We start from the raw sequence: 22,746 nt of genomic DNA on the forward strand, positions 1-22,746 counted from the left end.
TTGGAAAGCCAGGCTATTTTATGTGACCCCTGCAAGCTCATGACTTCTTTAAGGCCGTCAGCGTAACTCTCTAGCTCTGGTGTACGCCACAGGCGAGCCCAATAAAGAAGCGGACGCAGAATTATGAGATCTTTAATAGATCTGCGCCCAAGATCGTATTGAACGGGCTTGCTAGGGGAGCTCCTGGGGATGGACAATAACTCCTTATAAAATTTATTTTCGGCCATTACAAGGGGGTCAACAATATTAAAGCCCCAGAGCTCCGCCCGTACAGTGCACTGCCTATTGCTTTTGCAGAATAGATCTCTAAAGCAGGGGCTATGGGTCTTGAAACTGAGGATCTGTGCTCCCTACTTATGGCGCCCACAACCCGTTTGTGGTTTAAAGCCATTTTTTCAATGTGGGGTTTCCACTTGAGTTGGTCGGATATCCTGATCCCAAGATAATCAAATATTTTGACCCGCTCTAGTGGCTCTTCATTGACAGTGAGCGTACAATTGGATTTTCTACTGGGATTAAAATAGAGGAGCTTTGTTTTAGAAGTGTTAATAACCAAGCCCCTTAAATTACAGAAAACACAAAACCGATCAAGCAATTTTTGGAGCCCCATCGGCGTTTTGGAAACTAATAACGTATCATCGGCAAAGAGCATGGCAGGAACCTTCACACCGGCCAAACTAGGGCATCAGCATCAGTGTCAGATAAAAAAGAGACCACCCCATTAACAAATAAGGAAAAGAGGGTCGGCGCCAGAACACATCCTTGGCGAACACCTCTGTTCACCAGAATTTTTTCTGTTATCTGCTCCTTCGTGCCCCACCGAATGCGTGCGTAAGTTCCATCATGCATACGGGCCAATAGGTGTAGAATGGGCAGAGGGAACCCCATCTCATGAAGAACCGCCCACAGGCGCCCTCGAACCAGATCGAACGCGGTCTTCAGATCGATGAAGGCCAAGTACAAACCACCCATGGTATAGCTATATCATAGAACAGCTATAAGGACATGGTTCCGAAAGCTGCAGAGGGGCTCAGCTCATGCTAGGGCACCCTCTCACATAAAACCAAGCACTCTGCCTCCAGGATTGTTAAGGCCTGCCATAGGAGTGACTTATAGGTGGATATGTGTCTATATATAAGGTAGATATATATATATATACTATATATAAGTAAGGGGTGATTACACCACCTTACCCAAGCTGAGTGATCAGCCAGTGGTGTCAGTTTGGATGGCCAGCCAGGGGTGGCATAATACATGCTGCAGCCCCTGGTAGGTCTTGGATGCACCTATACCCTGGATACCTATGGTACACTATACAGGGGCTCACAGAGGTGACCCAATTCCCAATTAGGTATGTACCTAAAGTACATGGAGTCCATTTTAAAGGGAGAGCAGATAGCCTGGGTTCCTGAATAGCAGGATCTCAGGCCAACTAAGTAAAAAACAAGCTAAACACTAGGCAAAAAGTTGGGGTAACCATATAGCCAGATATCCACCTTCCTACACGTTATATGTAAGAAAAGGGAAGGTTAGGGCATGGCAAGTTGGTGCACTTGCCAGGTCGACTTGGCAGTTTAAAACTGAGTGAGCATACACTGCACTGGCAGGTCTAAGTTACCTTTGCAGGGCTACTTCTGTGGGTGGCACAATCAGTGCTACAGGCCCACTAGTATCATTTGATTTACAGACCCTGGGCCTTACCAGTAAATCAAATATGCCATTCATTGATAACCAATCATAATAATTTACACAGAGAGCATATGCACTTAAGCACTGATTAGCAGTGGTAAAGTGCCCAGAGTCCTAAAGACAACAAAAACAGGTCAGGAAAAATTGGAGGAAGAAGCAAAATGTTTGGAGATGACCCTGCAAAAAGAGCCATTTCCAACAGCATGGGAGATACACTAAGATTGCATCTACTACCATAGAGTTTCCTCTTTCCCGTTGCACTCAAAAATATGTGTTGTCATGTTCATGTCACAGAGAGCCCCCTCAACTTCTAATTATTTTTGCAAACCATATGCACCAGTTTCCTCCATTATTGGGTTAGGGAGCATGTCCTTGGCTTGGTAGGGGTGAATAAAAGTTTATATGGGACTCACTCTGCCAGAGGAAATATGGCCTCCAAAGCATTTTGGGCTAGGGCTTCACTGGAAGACATTCTCAGGTTTGCTGACCACCCAAACCTACTTAATTTTAAACATTTTATTGAAAAGTGATACCGAATGCGGCTCTGTTGTTTTACAAATGCTTTAACCCATTTACCGCGGCGATACTTTCGCCACAGTGCGGGGGTTCTATTGTGTGAGTGGGGCCGCATCTGCTAACGGACGTGTGCAGCACTACCAAGGTAGTGTTCGCGACGGCCGTTGGCCGATGGCAGCAACGAAGGGGTTAAACATGCATAACAGAGGCTGCAGTCTTGCCATAAAAATTGCAAATTCTCCTAGCTATTAGTGAATGGAAATATTATCCGAACTATTTATAACCTCTCCCCTAATTGCGACCTCAAACATATTTTCTACCTAGTGCCAGTCGTGTCTGCCCCAGTGACACCCTAGGATACCGATGATGGACACAGCTTCTAGGAAGGAATATTAGTGGCACCGAGATGAGGATGAGGATTTTTTTTAACAAAATATTGTCAAAACAAGAACTCTTGTGGTCGTTATTGGGATTTGTCTTATTCTTTATGGTTTTCTTTTTCCCCTATGTAATTTGACTGCAGGCGTCAATAAAAATGTCAATGGGTAAAAGTAGTCCATATTTATTGGTTATATTAGGCTACTCATTGTGTTTTTAACTCCTGCCCAGGTGAGCAGATTATGCATGTTGTCGTTTTACTTTGGAAGCATGTGCTACTAAAATTAAAATAGCAACAAAAGAGATTGCATAATAATCGCCTGTCTTTAATTAAAACATCAAACATTCAAGTAGTTTGTGTACTTTATCATGTATATATTCCTACATAAGCTATTAGAAGATGCTCATTAGCTCAACCACTTATGTGAATATTAGTCTTAAATGTATGTGAAGACACAGCAACATGTAGGAGATCTGAAGCAAAGCAGGAGTGGATGAAACACTCTGCCCAGTCTACACACATTAATTACATGAACAGAACCTAAAAACACCATAGTTGTTGAACGTCTATATGCCAAGTAGGTGACTTCAGCCAGTCTGATTTTTTCAGTAAATAAAAAGAGTATACTGGGACTTGTAGGCTAAAGTTTACAAGGTTACATCCTGACTCCATGGTAATGTAGACATTATAAAAATCATTTTAATTGAATCTAGTAGTTCGATTGATGAGGACCAGGATGACACCTCACCACGTGCGTTTGGTTGTACAATTAAAGTCCGTTAAAGGGTAGGGTGTCCCGCTTGACGCTTAGTGCTGTGGAGTAAAAAAACAAGCATTTACAATGCAACGGTTTCGCCTTTGTAAAAGTTAGAGCTATTGGCATTGTAAATGACAAATTTTGTATTTATGTGTTGGTTCTGAAAACAGATAAATAAATGGCATTGTCATTTACAATGCCAATAGCTTAATCTCTCACAAATGCGAGACCTATTGCATTTGCACACACACACACACAGAGCACAAACACACACACAGAGCCACACACACACACACACACGCGCAGGAGGCAAGCATGACTTGACAACATGGGCGCGCAGGAGACAAGCATGACTGACAACATGGGCACGCAGGGGGCAAGTATGACTGACAACATGGGCGCGCAGGGGGCAAGCATGACTGACAACATGGGCGCGCAGGGGGCAAGCATGACTGACAACATGGGCGCGCAGGGGGCAAGCATGACTGACAACATGGGCGCGCAGGGGGCAAGCATGACTGACAACATGGGCGCGCAGGGGGCAAGCATGACTGACAACATGGGCGCGCAGGAGGCACACGCAGGACTGACAACATTGGCACGCACGGGGCGCGAAGGAGGCAAGCATGACTGACAACAGGGGCGCGCAGGGGGCGCGCTCGGCATCACACGGTTAACGGACATTTTAAAAATGGGTTCTCCCTGAGGCTATACTTAACATATTAGCAATACCTGTTTTCTGCCACATTCTTACTAAGGGATCATCTGCATTAACGGACAAAATTGCTGGGCCATAAATCACTGAAAATCTGCTGCAAGTGTGGGACTAGAGGAACGTAAACCTATTTTTCCCCACAGGCACCCTCTACTATATATTTTCATCACATGCTGTCGTATCGTACCTTTCACCCATGTGTGTCCCTTAAAATGACACCGCCCATAAAAACCCGTATGTAACAAGAAAAACACATGCCTTCTTTCCATGGATGTTGCACAATGATGGGGAACACATGGCATTCCGTCCCTGCAACTCTCTGTCCTCCTGTTTGCCTGTTTATCTCTAAGCCCCCCTCCAGTGGGCCGCATTAGGCTCTTTGGGCACATCTTCTGTATGGAGAGATCTCTCCTGGTATTCGGCCTTGGAGGCATGTGTGAGCGCCGCCACCTCTCTCTGCTAACAGCTTCCCTCTCGGTCATCAGGGGATTATGCACCTGCCAAAGTTTTCAGAAACATGGAGAGCAGCCTCGAATTTCACCATGGCAATGTCAATGTTTGCAGAAAGCATTAATGACATGCACCATTTTATAGCAGACGTACGCTAAATTATATATTGACATTTGACTAATAAACAGCTCGAAAGTACTCATCTCCGCGACCCCTAGGGAGGAAGGCCTGGGTGTCAGTGCAGGATTCACATTTGTGGCCTGCGGGTTTTCTTAGCTCTCTGGCGCAGGAGTGAACGCACCGCCCTAGTTCAAACAATACTGGTTATACATAAAGATTTGATAACTGTTTGCAGAATAGTGTACGAGGCGCCACGGTTCTTAGGTCACATGCAGGGCTCGCTGAATTGTTTATTTCACCGGATCTGACTGGGTTTCCGTTCTGCTTCTGCATTTCAATGTGCCATCTCCACAACAGGTATCGTGAAAGTTTCGTTGGAGCCAGCGCCTCTGAAGGCGGGAGCTGCCTTCACGCAACGCCTGCCTTGACCGTAGGCTTCGGGTCCTCCTTGGGCCACGGGCTGCTACAAGCAGCGAGCCTCCCGGAAGCGCAGGCCGAAAAGAAACTCGAAGGTGCCTGGCAGAATTCTCCTCACAGCTCACACCTCCATGGGGAGTCGCATCCTCTCCTCCACCCATCCCTCCCAAGAAAGCCAAGAGCAGGCGACGAAGCAGCACTGCGTCCCTTCTCCTCCTCACATCTGCATGCAAGCTTTATTGCAGCAGGACCAACGCTCTAGCGATTCAATTAAGCATGATTTTATGTGTGTGCAAACATGAGGAATATCACGTTTCCCTAAATTGTATGGATTACGGGCACGCGGGCAGAGCGCAAAAGTCCCGCGTAATTAGCAGGCACATTATCATTCCGTGCACGCTGCCCTCACAAGATATAGTGCAGAGATAGCCTGTAATGAGCTCTCCCTCTGCCCCTCTAAGATAAATTATATCTCTCCCACCCGACCCTCCAAGCAGTGCTAAATACATCTTATTAAATACACCGCCATTCATAAGCAGCATACGGCAATGCGTCTGTCAGCCTTGAGCTGCTGCTCAGCCTGTGGAGGGGGTTGAATAGAAGGAAAGTGAGGGGAGGGTGGGACTAACAGCAATTTTATAGCCGTTTCTTATGGGGGCGGGGGAGAATGGAGAGTTCTGGCACCCCTGGCCTTTAACCCCTCTTGCTTTTGAAAGTCTTTGGCCACAGCACATCAATAATGTAGTTGAGTATACGGAAAGGCAAAAAGGCAGGTTTACTTTCAATAGTTATACTAAACATAAGCAAACCGAGATAAAAATTATGTGTACAGCAATCGATTGAAATAAAAGGAACAGATGATGGCACACGAGCACTGTAGAGCCAGGCTGTATAAATTAATGTGTTTTTGTGTAATGTAACTGGTGTGCCTGTCAAGCGCTCCAATACCTCCAAGTCGATTTGGCGCTATATGAAACTGCTAAACAAAAGAAAATAAGGTTTGCCGAGGGGGTAGGGACGTATTCGACTTGAGTTAAGTCTGTGGCTTTGTTCTTTCCTACTGCAGCCATGTCAGAGAGTGACTCGGCGGAAGTGATTCAAAGGGCAGCTGAGGGCTAGTGGATATCTAAGAACTCCTCCACTGCATGCCTCCGAAGCCTAGCCCCGCTCGGTGTACATTAAAGTACTCAGTGCGGTCTCACATGAGGAGCCTAACCCCGCACGGTGAACAATTAAGCACTGTGCCGGTCTAAAATGAGAGAGTGCTGAATCTGAAGTAACACACACACACAGTGTGTTGTGTATAAAGTTCAGAGGCACATACACGGAGGGGAGGGGGGGAGCGGGACCGGGACGAAGAAGGACTGCGGGCGGAGGGAGGGGGGAAGATCAGGACGGAAGGAGCTGCGGGCGGAGGGGAGGGCAGAGCTGGACAAAGGAAAGCGGAGGGAAGGGGGGACGAGCAGAGCAGCTCTAGAAACCACCACCTTCACAGCGCGGCCCGGGAATGACGTCACGGGGGTGTCCCGGGCCGGCAGCCAATCACAGCGCGGCCCGGGACAAAGGGGCGGGGCTTAAAAAAACACCGCGAAACGCCCCCGAATCGCGTTTTCAAGAGAAAGCGCGATTGACAGCCTCTGTCTCCCAATGGCTAGCCTTAATTTATGGAGCTAGCCAATGAGAGACAGAGGCGGGTCATCGATCGATATAGAACTCAAGAGGTTTTGCTAGCGTATGCGTACTTCGTACGCATTGCCGAGGCAAAACCTAAAAAGGACTTGATATCAGGGGCGTTACATTTACAGGGTTGGATTGGGATGGAAAAATCAAAGAAAGTGGCCCACATTTGTGTATTGCGCCTTTTCGCAAAATACTGCTTCAGTTTTCAAAGTATTATATAAAGAAGCGGGGGGGGGGGGGTGACTAAAAGAGGAATGTTTACTTAACTTCACTGAGATGGAAAAGAAAAAAAGGAAACCTACCAGGACACCTTTTGCACTCACCTAGACATGCCTAAGGCTACTTCTGCTCAGGGCCCCCACCCAGCTAGCCCCTGCTCAATCTGCATTTGTACTGGGCCGGGCCAGCAACAGACTAGGAATGACACCTACGCCCCGTGGAAAAAGGGAGGAAATAGAGCCCCCACCCCCTGCCTCGGGAAGGCCGCTCAGACCAATGCGACCTGGAAGGTAATAAAGGGCCCCGCAACCCCCACGTTTCGGGTTAGAAGCCGCCTCACGTGATGACATCAGTGCGTTTCGAATGATTTTCTACAGCTGAAGTGTGAAGACAGGACGCACACAGGTCTTAGACTGCTCTAAGAACAATTCGTAGTAAAAATAACAAACTGTTGCTACTTTAACTTTGTGGATACCGCGTGACCTGCTTTCTTTCTGGTGTCACTTCAACGCTTGAAAAGAAGACTCTGCGCTAGGCATTTCCGGACCACCCGTTTGCCATCGTCGACAGTAAAAGCAGGTAGGTTATTGCACATTTACCGTTTAATGCGTTTCCTCCGTACCATATGTGTGTTTAGTATCTCGCGCATAATTACATTTTTGCGTCAATAACTATACGTTTTCTCTAGGCATGGAACTCAAAATGCAGTTACAATGCAAAAGAAATTGGAGTTTAAAAACGAACCGTTACATTGATTGTGTGCAATGTGTTTGAAAGCTAAATGAATCCTGAGTATTCACAATGCTACAGCAACCCCAAAAAGTTATGTGTGCATATTTTTTTATCTTGTTTTAGACATGAAATGGCTTCGAGTGAAATGGTAAACAAAACTTGTTTTGAGTCATTGAGGCTATTAAGAGAAATGTTCCCCACACTCGCTGCGCAGTCGTTTGCTGCTCAAGTAGATTTTTAGACACATCTTGTGGCACAATATATCAGTCCTGGATTTTTACTGATTAACCCTGAGATTGAATTCTCCATTATGGATTGCAATGCCCACAAAAAATTCACTTGCAGTGGATTGTCCCCGGAATGGGGGTAGCTGTCACATGTGCTCTTCATCAAAGAGAACTGACAAATCAATTATAACAACACTTCGAGCGACTACGCTGGAAATAATGCAGTTACAAAACTCAGTATACAATGTGCGATATAAGTAGGACTCCGAGCACTCGTGTTTCCCAGGACCATGGGTGAGTCGAAGTACTGTTTCTATTTAATCTGGGACTTGTGATTTAAAAATGGTTGTCAGCAAAACTATTGGTCCCACAATGCAAAGGAAACAACTTGCCTGGGCTACTCGGGCACAGACACGTATATAACCTGAGCATTCCAGGCCTATCAGATGTGTGCGTGTTGGGTTTGGCCTGGATAGATTGTGTTTTTGAACAGTGAAGCAGTTGTTTGCCCATCAGCTTCCCTGCCTTTTGGACTTTTCAGTACGTAACGTTGCCAGTCCTGAAAGTTCCTATTTGCATGGTCAACTATAAACTAAGCAGGCATAGCAGTTGAGCTATATAAACTAGAACAAGTATTGGCATAGCCAATAGGTCTCGCCTTTGGGACCTTATAAGTGTTTAGCCATGCAAAACTTGATGTTGTTGCACCAAAGATATTGTGCTGGATAACTAAACACTTATAAGGTCCCAAAGGCGAGACCTAATGGTTATGCCAATGCTTGTTTGTTGTTTTTAGGGAACCTTCACAAAGGTCGACATAACACTTTTCAGCTTTGTGTACTTTGTTAAACTGCTTTGCTTCAGGACAACCATGTACATAAATATTAGTTTTACTGTAATGTAGGTCCCATGTGTCCTTGTTGAAAACGTAAAAGATTTACTTCGCAGAAAACAGAAAGAATGCATGTAATTTCCAGCCTATTAAATTATGATGCTAAAAAGCATCAAGTGTGAATCACACCGCGTGTTTGGGTCGGCTGGGCACTGGTAGCATGTAGCATGAAGATGATCCACTGTTGGGAGAAAAAACATTCAGACTGTGAAGTGAACCAGGGGAAATCTCGAAGTAAGTAAAGTGTGAAAACTGGGAGTTTTTCAAAAGTTTGTGGCCGAAATGATCCTTTGTACATATACATTGTAATTTTGCACCACCCTTCTGAAAAGCACCAAGTAGAAAGAGAGGCAGGCCTGGCGGTCCTGTAGGTGTTAATTTTCGCTCACTGAGCTGACTCAGTGCCCGCTCCACTGTCACCAGGGATCCGAAACTGTTGAGAGGAAGCCAAAGCGCTACACAAAACAAGAACAAGCAACAAAAAGCCGCGCAGCCCAGAGAGGCGCTCTGTGGTGGGGGAGAGAGGTGGAGTGAGGCGCGCGCGCGCTTGTGCGCGTAACCGCAAGCTCTAGGCCGCCACAAGCAAAAGCATGTGGTAGCATTTTCTGAAGCCGACATACTAAAAGTCTCACCAGAATAGCGCATGCGTTGGCTCAGGGGAGACCTAAAAAGTGAGGGTGAGGGGGTTTAGAAACACCGGAGAACAGGAAGTGAAAGGGAGGAGGACGTGTGGGTTGAAAACAACGGCGGAGGTGAACAAAAGAGACTGCAGGGACATGCACTCCCTAGGAGTGCATGGTTGAAATAACAAGTATTTAAAATGCAATAGTTCTTGTCATTGATTAAGTTAAAGCCATTTGCTTTGCTAATGGTATTGAATAGCACAGTAAATGGCTTTTCCTTAATGAAAGGCGAGACCTATTGCATTTTTAATGCTTAATGAAGGTCAACGGCCAGTAGTGCCTCTGTCCACAGCTCCCTGGGGTATATTGCTGCCGGCACAAAGAGAACTCGCGGAAAAGACACAGGAAGAGAGAAAGAGAGACAGGAATAGAGGGGGAGAGAGAAAGACAGGAAGAGAGGGAGAAAGACAGGAAGAGAGGGAGAAAGACAGGAAGAGAGGGAGAAAGACAGGAAGAGAGAGAGAGAAAGACAGGAAGAGAGAGAAAGACAGGAAGAGAGAGACAGGAAGAGAGAGAGAAAGACAGGAAGAGAGAAAGACGGGGACAGAGGGAAAAATGCGGGAACAGAGTGAAAAATGCAGCACTAGAGAGAGAAATGCAGGACTAGAGAGAGAAATGCAGGACTAGAGAGAAAAATGCAGGACTAGAGAGAAATGCAGGAGTAGAGAGAGAACGAGCATTGGCATAGCCAATAATTCTCACCTTTGGGACCTTATAAGTGTTTAGTCAGAGCTATTGACTTTGCCAGTGTCTTTAAGCTACGCTGTAGAGAAGTGTGGCTACTGGCTGCTGTGCAGCATGCTGAAAAGTTAAAGTATTAGAATCATTTTGTTACCTTGTATGTGAACAAGGAAGGGGCTTGACCTGAGTATTGTTAAGCAGCTTAAAATGAATATTTATACCTAAATATGAAAATAACCACAGATATTTATTTCATGTAATCCCTCTTTTGATTGTAGCTGGAAATGTCTGTAAATGAAAAGATTCTGTTCACCTTAATGCTGTCTTCGGATCAGACAGAAAGAGCATTGGCGGCCTCCTTGTGGCAGTGTGCTGCTGACACACTACTCTGGGCCTGTCACTGGTGCATTGTGGATGAAAGCTAGGGTAGGGTTGTCTGTATCTATTTACTCCCTAGTTTTTTTTTTTTTTAGGGAATCTTCTTGATTTCCGTGAGTAAAACAGGTGAGTTCCTGTAGATCTGCTTGACTGAATCCACGGAGTTTCCTTTTTCCAGCCATCCTGACAAACTAATGAAGAGCACAGTTAAAATATGCTTTTTGATTCACTTTAAAAATACATTCTCACAAATATGTATCAGAACTGAGACCTGGAGGCAAACTGTGATGACTGGTAGGCTGGGAGCATTTCTGAAAGGTCAGTGTCACTGAAAAGCCAGTACTCTGGGGCGGAGTCAGTCATATGCAGACACCCCCTGTCTAGGGCAGATGGAGGGGGTGGGGTGAGTCACGCAGGGAGGGCCCTCTGACAGGGAACAAGGGCTGGCGCAAGTATTGGCAGGGGCACAGCTGACACAGGGGTCACACCAGTCACGTGCCAGGTGTACCCCTGAAAGGCCAGTATGTCTACAGCCCCCTCAGCCATGCGTCCGGCATGTCTATGAAAGGCCACTAAAGCTCTGAGAAAGTTAGTAATGCCGCTGGAAGGTTAGTAGGGCTGGGGTGGAGTTGCGCACGGCGTTAGTAGGCAACAGGAAGAGGCACTCACCTCTAAGTCTGACCTAAGACAGGCTGAAAGGGTACGGAGAAAGTCAGTCAAATTTCATTTGCAGCATTTTCTGGCCATAGAACTGTGGCAATTTTATGTGAGGCAGATCAGAAAGATAATTGGGTTTTTGCAGAGTCTTTTACGCGTGAATAAACAAGAAAAGAGTGTCCAATGGTTGTATTCGACCACAGTAAGGAGCAAGTAAACGGCTTCACTTAAGACGTTAAAGAAAGCCCTCACTCACCACCTAGTGATGACAGGCTTCATCATCGGGCCCCACCAAAGAGACCGAGTGTCTCTTTGGTGTGCTACAACGCCAGATTTACTGCGGAGCGGGTTGGTGAGTTCAGGCAGTGTTGTGCAAAGGAAAGAAACTAGTGAGTGGTGGATGGTTAAAAATTAGTCCGTAGTGTATCAAAATTAACTTTATTCTAATAATCACTAGGGACGGGTTAATAAAAACGTATGTGTTGGAAATTCGTCCCCAATTAGTTGAGTGATAGTTTTCTAAATATCAGTCGACATGTTTCAGCCACGAAACGGTATGATTTTACCTGGCATTCATCAGAACTCTGCGTGTACTAAACCCTGGTGGAATGGACTCGCTAAGGCCCACCCTTACCTAGGGACGTGAAAGTGAAAATTAACAAAAAGGTGTAAAGTGCAAAAAAATTTAGGAAGATAAGATTGTCTTCCTAATTACTCCTGGTTTAGGAGGCTTCCAGCTTTAAGGTTTTTGCACTTTTGTGGTGTTAAGGATTCACACCATTGGTCACAGGAGGGGGGTGGGAACGTAATTGGCACACCGCCTTCGACGCTCGGCACCCACTGTGTACCTGCATCTACCCTCGACCGGACCCCGGCGTGAGGCACATCTTTGAAAGATCAGAAGGGCCGGGGCAGAACCAGTCACATGCCCGGTGCCCCCTGTCTAAAACAGAAGGATGGGGTTGATTTTGTGAGTCACACATGGGAGGGCCCGCTGATTGGGCAGTGGGGCTGCGGCACAGTTAGTAGCACGCCAGTGGTATATCTGACAGGCCTGCGGGCCTCTATATAATGTATTACCGTCGTACTGAGAAGTGCTGTTCCATTTTCATTCAGAGGAGTGGTGCCAAAATGAACAAGCATTGGCAAAGACAATAGGTATTGACATATTGACATGTTAACTTCACCATTGCTTTTTGCCAATGTTGTAGAGTATCAGCAAGAGGAAAAGTTGTAAAAAAAAAGATGTGATGAACCAAGCTAATATGCGTTGTGTGGTGGCGTCATTCACTTGAAAATGCTCCCTTTGAGGCAGTGTTAGTAAGATGTCGGATCCAATAATTACAGAACAGCCCCTGTGCCCAGGTAATAACAGAGAGGGTGCCATGGTGCACAGTGAGCCCCTGTGAGGCAGGGACACTGGATTCATTGCTACTGCAAAGGACTGTTTACCCTCACCGGGATGGTGTACCTGTTTAACACGTGATTCAGAAATATGAGCGGCTCCAGACATCAACATAATAAACGAATGTGCGTGTGACGTCAATTTATTGTTATTCACATATAATCCCTTGTATTCTTGTATTAATTACACATGGCAAACACTGTTCATCCAAACGTTTGTGATTCATAGAAATTACAATCCTTTTCTCTACAGGCTCTTTCTCAAGTCTTGTGCAGGGAATTTGCTAACTGTTGTGTGTTTGTACAATACAGCTCTTTCCTATTAAATAAACCGTCCTTTATAAGAGCACGCGGTAAAGAATTGTTCTTAATTTATCCTGGCTGTAAAGAAAGAAAGGGCATGTTTTCAATGATCCCACAAAATAGGACTTTGAAAATTATGATTGATGCACGGTCCGCGCACCACACTTTTAAATTGCGCATGCATACATTGCAGCTTCCAGCGTGCAATTCTGACAGGTCTGTTTCACACGGTGCTGTTCTTTGTGTCGCTCGAAGTCCAAAAGCAGGGGGCTCTGTTGTTCACGTAACACGAAACCAGCTAGAGCCAAGAATGTGCTTGGAAGGTTGGCTTTATAACCTGGCAGTTTTGTTTCTGAAAGACAGCAGCCGATGATCAATACCGTCATGAGAGCTCAAGCCTCACTTCACAAGGGTTCTTTAATGCAATTTCAATACAGCGTCACATGCTGCAATGAGGTTCTAAAGCATAGAGCGCCATCATGGCAATGTGCACTGCCTGTTTAAGCTCTTCCTAGAACCTCTCACTGAAATTCTACAAGCCTCTAACGTGCAATATCACATGTAAGCAGATGGTACACAATTATGTCTCGAGGTACACACCCTAGAGGACGTCAAACTACTTAATACAGCGCTTGGGGACACCCAAACTTGGCTGGCAGAAAATCATCTCAAACTGAATGCCCTAAAGACCGAATTCTTACTAATAGCTCCTTTGGCTCAAATCCCCAAAATGCAAAATTGGATCAAACATATTACAGCGTTCAACGTTCAACCTACCATCGTAGACTCAGCAAAATCACTAGGAATCAATTTAGACAGTAACCTCAACATGCAAAAACATATCAGCAATGCTACAAAGTGAGCCAACTTCCAGATAAACACATTGAGGAAAATGAAACCCTTCCTACTACACAATGACTTCAAACAGGCAGTACAAGCTCTGGTTATACCCAGAGTGGAATACAGATGTGTCTCTCTATGTGGCCTACCCAAAACATCAACTGCACCACTCAGAGCCTCAATCAATGCTGCAGCAAGACTCATAACTGGATCTAAACGTACCTTCCACAACTCCCCGGACCTTACATCTTTGAACTGGCTACAACTGGAGGCGAGAATCCAGCTGAAAATTGCCTGCATGACACACAGAGCCATGCATCACAAGACACCCAGCTATTTGGCACAGAAACTGACGATCTCAGTGGGTCTAGATTCTCAAGAAGTGCGGAAAAACTACTACTGAAACCACAAAAATTCCATAAGAATTTTTTTTTATAACAGATCCTTCTCTGGGATGGCACCCAGAATTTGGAATACCCTACCCCCAGAAACCAGACTCAACCCTTCCACTACCCTTTTTAAAAAGGAAGTTAGAGCCATCCTCATGGCCAAGTTCACATGATTAAAATCTACTGAAAACCTGTGACGAGACGCACATGCGCCCCCACCCACAAGACACTTTCTTTTTTGATGTTACACCTAATTATGCTGTTTTTACTATATGCTTTGTACATTTGTTTTTGATCTGCTCTTATTTTCGGTATAAGTAACATTTATTATCTGTACAGCGCTCTGATATCCGCTAGGATAATGTTCGTGCTCTATAAAACTTTAAAAATAAATAATGCGCTTCACGCTGAAAACCACGGGAACATCAACGTTTTAATGGACATTCCTCAACGTTATTTTTTCTTCCAATTAATGATAGGAGCCAAAACAAACTAAAAATACTTCTTATGCGGCCGTGGAAGCGATCGCGGGGACGCGTTCTGTGGTATGGAGCGAGGCGCAAGCCAGATGGCAGCTGTGCACGTCTTGCGCGCGCTTGTGCGCACTATAGCAAGCTGGTGGCCGGCTTGGGTAGCACTTTTAAACCAACTACTAAATTTCTCGCCAGACAGCGCATGCGCTGGCTCTAGCGAGACCTAAAAAGGCAGGACAGGAACAGAGACGACCGGTGCCTCTGTCTACAGCTCACTGGGGTATATGTAAGCCGGCAAAAAAAGAAAGCGCGCAAATGACACCGGAAGAGAGAAAAAGACAGGAAGCGAGAAAAAGGCAGGAAAGAGAGAGAAAGACAGGAACAAAGGGAGAAAAAGACAGGAATAGAAAGAGAAAAATGCAGGAACAGAGAGAGAAAGGCAAGAACAGAGAGAGAAAGGCAGGAACAGAGAGAGAGAGGCAGGACAGGAACAGAGACGACCGGTGCCTCTGTCCACAGCTCACCTGGTATATGGCAGCCGGCAAAAAGAGAACACGCAGAAAAGACACAGGAAGAGAGAAAAAGAGACCGGAATAGAGTGAGATAGACGGGAATAGAGTGAGATAGACGGGAATAGAGTGAGATAGACGGGAATAGAGTGAGATAGACGGGAATAGAGTGAGAAAGATGGGAATAGAGTGAGAAAGACAGGAATAGAGTGAGAAAGACGGGAATAGAGGAACCGAGAGAGAAAGGCAGGAACAGAGGGATACCGGTAGGACAGGAACGGAGAGAAAGGTAGGGCAGGAACATAGAGAGAAAGTCAGGACAGGAACAGAGAGAGAAAGACAAATGGAAGTTTGTGCTTGCATTGGGAACATCGCATTCAAAGTCATAGGGAATTATATCCCAGTCTATGCCTGGCAGCCCCAGCTGAGAACACTTCACCGTCCAGAGTGGAACATTGCACACTATCCATAATATCACCCTGGTGGTATATGGGAATATTCATAAAGTTAAAGATCAAACCTTGACAGGGCCAAACCATTCTCCCATCCTTCCGAGGTTGGTAAATTGGAGAAAAGTAAAACCTTTATTTACTAGAGCCTAGCCACTTAGAAGTGCACTGTGAAATTCTACATAAAAACACATTATTTCCAATAATACAGAAAAGGCTGTACTGTCACGCTATAATGCTATATTCCATGGAAGAAAGCATGCCTTTATTTGATCTTCTATATGCCAGGAACGCTGCACCTGGAGAAGCCTAATGGAATGTCACAGCTTAGACGTAAGCACTGTGAAATAGGTTACAAGCTACGTCTTTACAGACTTTGTCTATCTATACCCTTCCTCCCTAAAGTGCACAAAAGCAGCAATGTGTGATGAGGAACACACTGCCTTGATATTATCGTGAGTGTGCTGAGAATGTTGATTTGCACATTTTCTCGAAGCCTCTGTAAATGTTCTGTCATCCCAGTACATCCTACGAAGAGAACACTGATGTTGTGTTGTAGAAATCTCCCCTTTACTTTGTCGTCTCCTGGTTCCCGTCTTCCCCCTCGCGTCCCCTGTCCTTGCGCTCACCCTGTGACATCAGCTGGCATTCTAGAATGCCAGCTGATAGCGTATCTGACATTTGGTGGTTGACTTGTGAGAACCCTGACCGGCAGCTGTGTATCCCGCTGTGGCTGGTGTGTTGTACTTGATACTTAATAAAGAAAGTATTGAAAACATACCCAGCATATGATCTTCAATACAATGGCGACGAGGTGAAGCAGCAGCACACCGGAACACCCATGCGTGAGGAAAAAATGAATGGAATCTGAAAACTGCGAAGAAAAAAAACAAGCATTGGAAATGCAATCGGGCTCGGATTTATTTGAGTTTGAGCTAATGGCATTGTAAATGGCAATGTCTTTTCGCCATGTGTTATGGAGTGTGCGCATGTTGTGTGTAGTGGAATTATGTGCGTTAGATTGGAATTGTAGCAATGGTGGCATGCTGTGCTTTACATGAATATGTTTAAAAGTAAAGTGTACCATACTGAGATTGCTACAATAGTTAATTGTGGATGCGTTAACAATTGATGCGTGCACTGATGCCTGGTGGTGTGTGTGACTGCCTGTAGAAATTGTGCACTGATGGCTGGTGGTGTGTGTGCTTGGTAAAAGACTGCACTGCCGGCTGGAGGTGTTTGTGCCTGGTGGAAGGGTGCACTGACGGCTGGTGGGTGTGCGGCACCTGCTACGCCACACTGGTGCCACTGCACCTGCTGCACTAATGATAGCTATACCACACTGGTGCCACTGCACCTGCTCCACTAATGATAACTATACCACACTAGTGCCATACCACACTAGTGCCACTGCACCTGCTGCACAATGGTAGCTACGCTACACTGGTGCCACTGCACCTGCTCCAGTAATGATAGCTATACCACACTGATGCCAGGGCTGGTACCACTCCACCTGCTCCACCAAAGATACTTACACCACACTGGTGCCACTGCACCTCCTGCACAAGGGTAGCTATGTCACACTGGTGCCACTGCACCTGCTGCACAATTGTAGCTATGCCACACTGGTGCCACTGCACCTGCTGCACAATGGTAGCTACGCCACACTGGTGGTACTACACCTGCTGCGCAATATTAGCTAAGTAACACTGAAACCACCTCACCTGCTCCACGAATGGTAATTACGCCACACACTGGTGCCACTGCACCTGCTGCACAATAATAGCTAAGCAACACTACCACTGCACCTGCTCCACCAATGGTAGCTACCACTCACCGGTACCACTGCACATGCTGCACCAATGATAGCTACGCCACACTGGTGCCACTTCACCTGCTGCACAATCATAGCTAAGTAACACTGATAACACTACACCTGCTACACAACGCCATCTACCACACACTAGTGCCTCTGCACCTGCTGCACAATCATAGCTAAGCAACACTACCACTGCAACTGCTCCACCTATGGTAGCTACCACACACTGGTACCACTGCACCTGCTGCACTAAACTGGTACCACAGCACCTGCTCCACCAATGGTAGCTACGCCTATGCCACACTGGTACCACTGCACCTGCTCCCCCAAATATACTTACACCACACCGGTACCACTGCACATGCTGCACCAATGATAACTACGCCACACTGGTGCCACTGCACCTGCTGCACAATCATAGCTAAGTAACACTGATAACACTGCACCTGCTACACAACGCCATCTACCACACACTGGTGCCGCTGCGCAATCATAGCTAAGCAACACTACCACTGCAACTGCTCCACCTATGGTAGCTACCACACACTGGTACCACTGCACCTGCTGCACTAAACTGGTACCACAGCACCTGCTCCACCAATGGTAGCTACGCCTACGCCACACTGGTACCACTGCACATGCTCCACCAAATATACTTACACCACACTGGTGCCATTGCACCTGCTGCACAATGGTAGCTACGCCACACTGGTGGTACTACACCTGCTGCGCAATAATAGCTAAGTAACACTGATAACACCTCACCTGCTCCACGAATGGTAACTACGCCACACACTGCACCTGCTGCACAACGGTAGCTATGCCACAGTGGTGCCACTGCACCTCCTGCACAAGGGTAGCTATGCCACACTGGTGCAACTGCACCTGCTGCACAATCATAGCTAAGTAACACTGCACCTGCTACACAACGGCAGCTACCACACACTGGTGCCACTGCACCTGCTGCTCAATCATAGCTTAGCAACACTACCACTGCACCTGCTCCACCAATGGTAGCTACCACACACTGGTACCACTGCACCTGCTGCACTAAACTGGTACCACAGCACCTGCTCCACCAATGGTAGCTACGCCTACGCCACACTGGTAACACTGCACCTGCTCCACCAAAGATACTTACACCACACTGGTGGCACTGCACCTGCTGCACAATGGTAGCTATGCCACAGTGGTGCCACTGCACCTCCTGCACAAGGGTAGCTATGCCACACTAGTGCAACTGCACCTGCTGCACAAGTTTAGCTATGCATGCACAACCATAGCTAAGCAACACTACCACTGCACCTGCTGCACCAATAGTAGCTACCACACACTGGTACCACTGCACCTGCTGCACTAAACTGGTACCACAGCACCAGCTCCACCAATGGTAGCTACGCCTACGCCACACTGGTAACACTGCACCTGCTCCACCAAAGATACCTACACCACACTGGTGCCATTGCACCTGCTGTACAATGGTAGCTATGCCACAGTGCTGCCACTGCACCTCCTGCACAAGGGTAGCTATGCCACACTAGTGCAACTGCACCTGCTGCACAAGTTTAGCTATGCATGCACAATCATAGCTAAGCAACACTACCACTGCACCTGCTCCACCAATAGTAGCTACCACACACTGGTACCACTGCACCTGCTGCACCAAACTGGTACCACAGCACCTGCTCCACCAATGGTAGCTACGCCTACGCCACACTGGTGACACTGCACCTGCTCCACCAAAGATACTTACACCACACTGGTGCCACTGCACCTGCTGCACAATGGTAGCTATGCCACAGTGGTGCCACTGCACCTCCTGCACAAGGGTAGCTATGCCACACTGGTGCCACTGCACCTACTGCACAATGGTAGCTACGCCACACTGGTGGTACTACACCTGCTGCGCAATCATAGCTAAGTAACACTGATAACACTGCACCTGCTCCACGAATGGTAACTACGCCACACTGGTGCCACTGCACCTGCTGCACAACTGAAGCCACCGTCTATAAAAACACAGCTGTAGTCCGTAAAGAAAACCAGATCTGCATGAAAAGAGGAAACGCGAGTAATGTCTTTGGTAGAAGGAGAACACAGAACAAGCACGAACGCGCGCCACTCTCTGCAGACTAGTGAATGCGCCCAGAACATCTGGATTCCATTACTGCGGCCCCCTGACAGCTCCTAATTGAAATTTATAACACTCCCGTGCGCATAACCGCACAAAATATGGCGAAAGTGGCCAAAATGAATAACATATGGCCTATTGCGTGAAGGCTACTAGAAAGACAGCACCGCGAAGACCAATTACCATGCAGATTGGAAAAAAAACTACAGAAAAATATCGCGCACTGAGGAATTTTTCCTGCACGATTCAGAACCCCTTAACAATAGGAGCTCGGCGCTCCGCCCGCCTGCTGATGCAGTGGTGACGTAGGCCGAGCCCTAAAAAGGAATAACAATTTGCCGGAAGGGAATTGATGACAGCTGGAATTATAAAAAGTGCGTGCTGAGTGAAAACAAGGGAAGAGGACTGAGCCACTGAATGCTTAAATGCAACGTGTATGCAATTGTAAATGTAACGAGCATCGGCGCACGTTGTGAAGGTGGCGAGACCAGATGAATGACTGGCTTAAAGCGCGCAATGCGGGGAAAGAGCATTGAGTAAATGATGGATCTGCTAAATGTCGATGTAAGCGCTAATTGAGAAACAGGACTTGGAGTAACTCAGCGCTATCGGCTCAGCGTCAGTGCTGTCAAGAAACTTAAAAAAAATAAATAACTGGCCATAAATTTAGAACAGCGAGGAAATATCCTGAGGAGAACCTTGAGTCTCTGTGTGGAAAATATGGACAGCGCGATGTGCTGACGTAAGCACGTTGCGCGGGAGCCATCTTTATTGGGTACAGTCTTCAGTATAGTCTATATTTACAGAGAACGGTCTCGTTGTGACTCCACCAGAAGGAAAATAAGAGTGTCTGAAGGAGAACAAGGAAGAAAAAAGTACACGGAAGGAAAACAAAAAGGAGAGGCATAACGCGTGATCTATGCATAACAAGTAAGTCCTTGGGGAACTACAGGAAAAAAAATTACACTGTGTACTACTTAAAAAAAAATAGAAAGAGGAAAATAATGTAATGCTTGAGAACAATAAAAAAGGAATACATTGAGGAGTAAAAGACTATAACTAGCTCAGCATAAATAGAACATTGGAGGTTTTGGTTATAAACTCAGGTACTTAGCATCATCTAGTAGTCCTATTGGAAAATAATACAGTATGGCTAGCGCAAATAAATACAACTTATCACCGCCACAAGCATTCTTGGCAGCAACAGGTGAACCACCATTGAAATGGGAAGAATGGAAATAATTTTTCATTAATTACATACCCACATGTGATGAGGGGGGAATATCCTTTTCGACGCGGATGTTACCCTGCAGTACATTTAGAACGCGTCCTTTACAACGCAAGTCGTAACCACGACTTGCGCAGGAGGGCGCTAGAGGATAAACAATAGTAAATTTGCTATTCCAACACCTTCCCTAGTATCCACGGGGACTGGTGTTAGAATAGTAAATTATATTATTTACTATCCGCGCCCTCAACGACTTGCGTTGTAAAAGACGCGTTGTAAAAGCACGCGTTGTGACGGTACCCGTCGTACCGTCATACATCCGTGATGAGGAGGAGGCGCCACTAAAACCAGAGGAAAAAAATAGATATTATTGCATTGTTTATGGGGCAGGTGGTCTTAAAATATACAATAAGATTAACAAAAAGATGAGGGTTGGAGAAGATGGTGATGTATACACACATGGTCTGGAAGACCTAGACAATTACTATAAACCTATGGTATGTGTAGCAGTGAACAGATATACATTTTATCACCGGAAACAAGGGAAAGATGAAAGTATAGAGGACTATGTGGCTATTCTAAAAGTTTTGACACTCACATGTAAATTTGGGAAACTGCATGTCAATTTAATCAGAGACCGGATAGTAATGTGTGCGGCCAACCCTAATATTCAGGATGCTCTATGGGCAAAAGGGGACAAACCCCTAAACGACGTTACCGAAATTGTAAAACGTGCTGAATTAACAGGAAGATGTGCAAAAGCGGTAATAAATGAAAGTAAAACCAAGGAGGAAGAAACTATCGTGGGGGCAAAAATAAGTGGAAATAAGATTAAAGAGGGAGAAAAATATAGAAGGAAAAGCAAAGAAAGGGATAGATATGAATTCAAAAGAAATGAGAGAGAAGAGGAACAGCACAAGTGTTACAGATGTGGAAGCATAAGACATTTGGCTAATGATTGGAAGTGTCCGGCGGATGTTCTAGGTTCAGAAGAGTACCTTTTGGACTGGCAGCGGCACTATTTCAAAGACTCATGCATGAGATCTTTAAGGATGTCAAAAACGTGCTCATCTTCCAAGATGACATACTGGTAATGGGAAAAATCAAACAGACCACAATCATAAATTATTAAAAGTGCTCAAAACACTGGAAGAACGTGGATTGACAGCAGAATATACCAAATATAAATTTGCGGAGAGAAAGGTGACATATCTGGGACATGAAATTACAGGAGGAGGGATAAAACCAAAGCGAGAGTTGATTATGGCAATTGAGGAGGCCCCAGAACCAAAAACAAAAGAAGAATTAGGAGCCTTCTTAGGGCTAGTAGCATTTTATTCAATATTCGTAAGGAATTTCTCAACAAAAGCATACGAAATAAGACCATTACTAAAAAGTAAAAACAAATGTGACTGGTCTGAATGTTGCAACAAGGCATTTATGGACCTTTAAAGGGAAATTTGTGATGCTCCACCCCTACAAGGATTCGACCCAGAGCTAAAGAGTATAGTCACAAGTGACGCAAGTGGGAAAGGTATAGGCGCAGTACTTACTCAAGTTGGAACGGAAAGAAAAGAAGGGAAAGTTGCCTTTGCATCACGGTCACTCACCCCCACCGAGGAGAAGTACTCGGTGATTGAACGGGAGGCACTCGTGTGTGTGGGGGGGATTTGGAGCATTTCCGCCAATATGTTTGGGGAAAAAAGTGACCCTGAGGTGTGATCACAAACCTTTGACAAAAGTGTTGACTGTGAAGGGACTATATAAAGCATCTCCCAGATTAGCAAGATTATCTGTAAGGTTATTGAACTATAACTACGAAGTAAAATATCTGCCAGGTGCTAGAAATGTAGTAGGAGACTTTCTCAGCCGCATACCCCTACCAGGAAAAGGGAAGGAAGAAGACAAAGAAGATGAGTTCTGTGTGGCTAACATTAGTGAGGAATTCCCGAGCATTCAAAAAAGGGTGTTATTTGGAAATTGAGAGAAGATTCAGGACCTGTGCTAAA

At 45.9% G+C, this 22,746-nt stretch overlaps 1 protein-coding gene across 2 annotated transcripts in view; it reads left to right on the plus strand.

The window, feature by feature from the left end:
• The first annotated feature begins 7,269 nt into the window (after positions 1-7,269).
• Positions 7,270-22,746, plus strand: part of LOC144767510 (sulfotransferase 2B1-like) — an 858,831-nt gene continuing 843,354 nt past the window's right edge. For both annotated transcript variants that reach the window (XM_078650929.1, XM_078650931.1), the window contains exon 1: positions 7,270-7,521. The gene's annotated coding sequence lies outside the window, so the exon portion shown is untranslated. The remainder of the gene's footprint in view (positions 7,522-22,746) is intronic.

The sequence above is a fragment of the Lissotriton helveticus genome, chromosome 7, assembly GCF_964261635.1.
Source record: "Lissotriton helveticus chromosome 7, aLisHel1.1, whole genome shotgun sequence".
In the NCBI taxonomy this organism is placed as follows: Eukaryota; Metazoa; Chordata; class Amphibia; order Caudata; family Salamandridae; genus Lissotriton; species Lissotriton helveticus.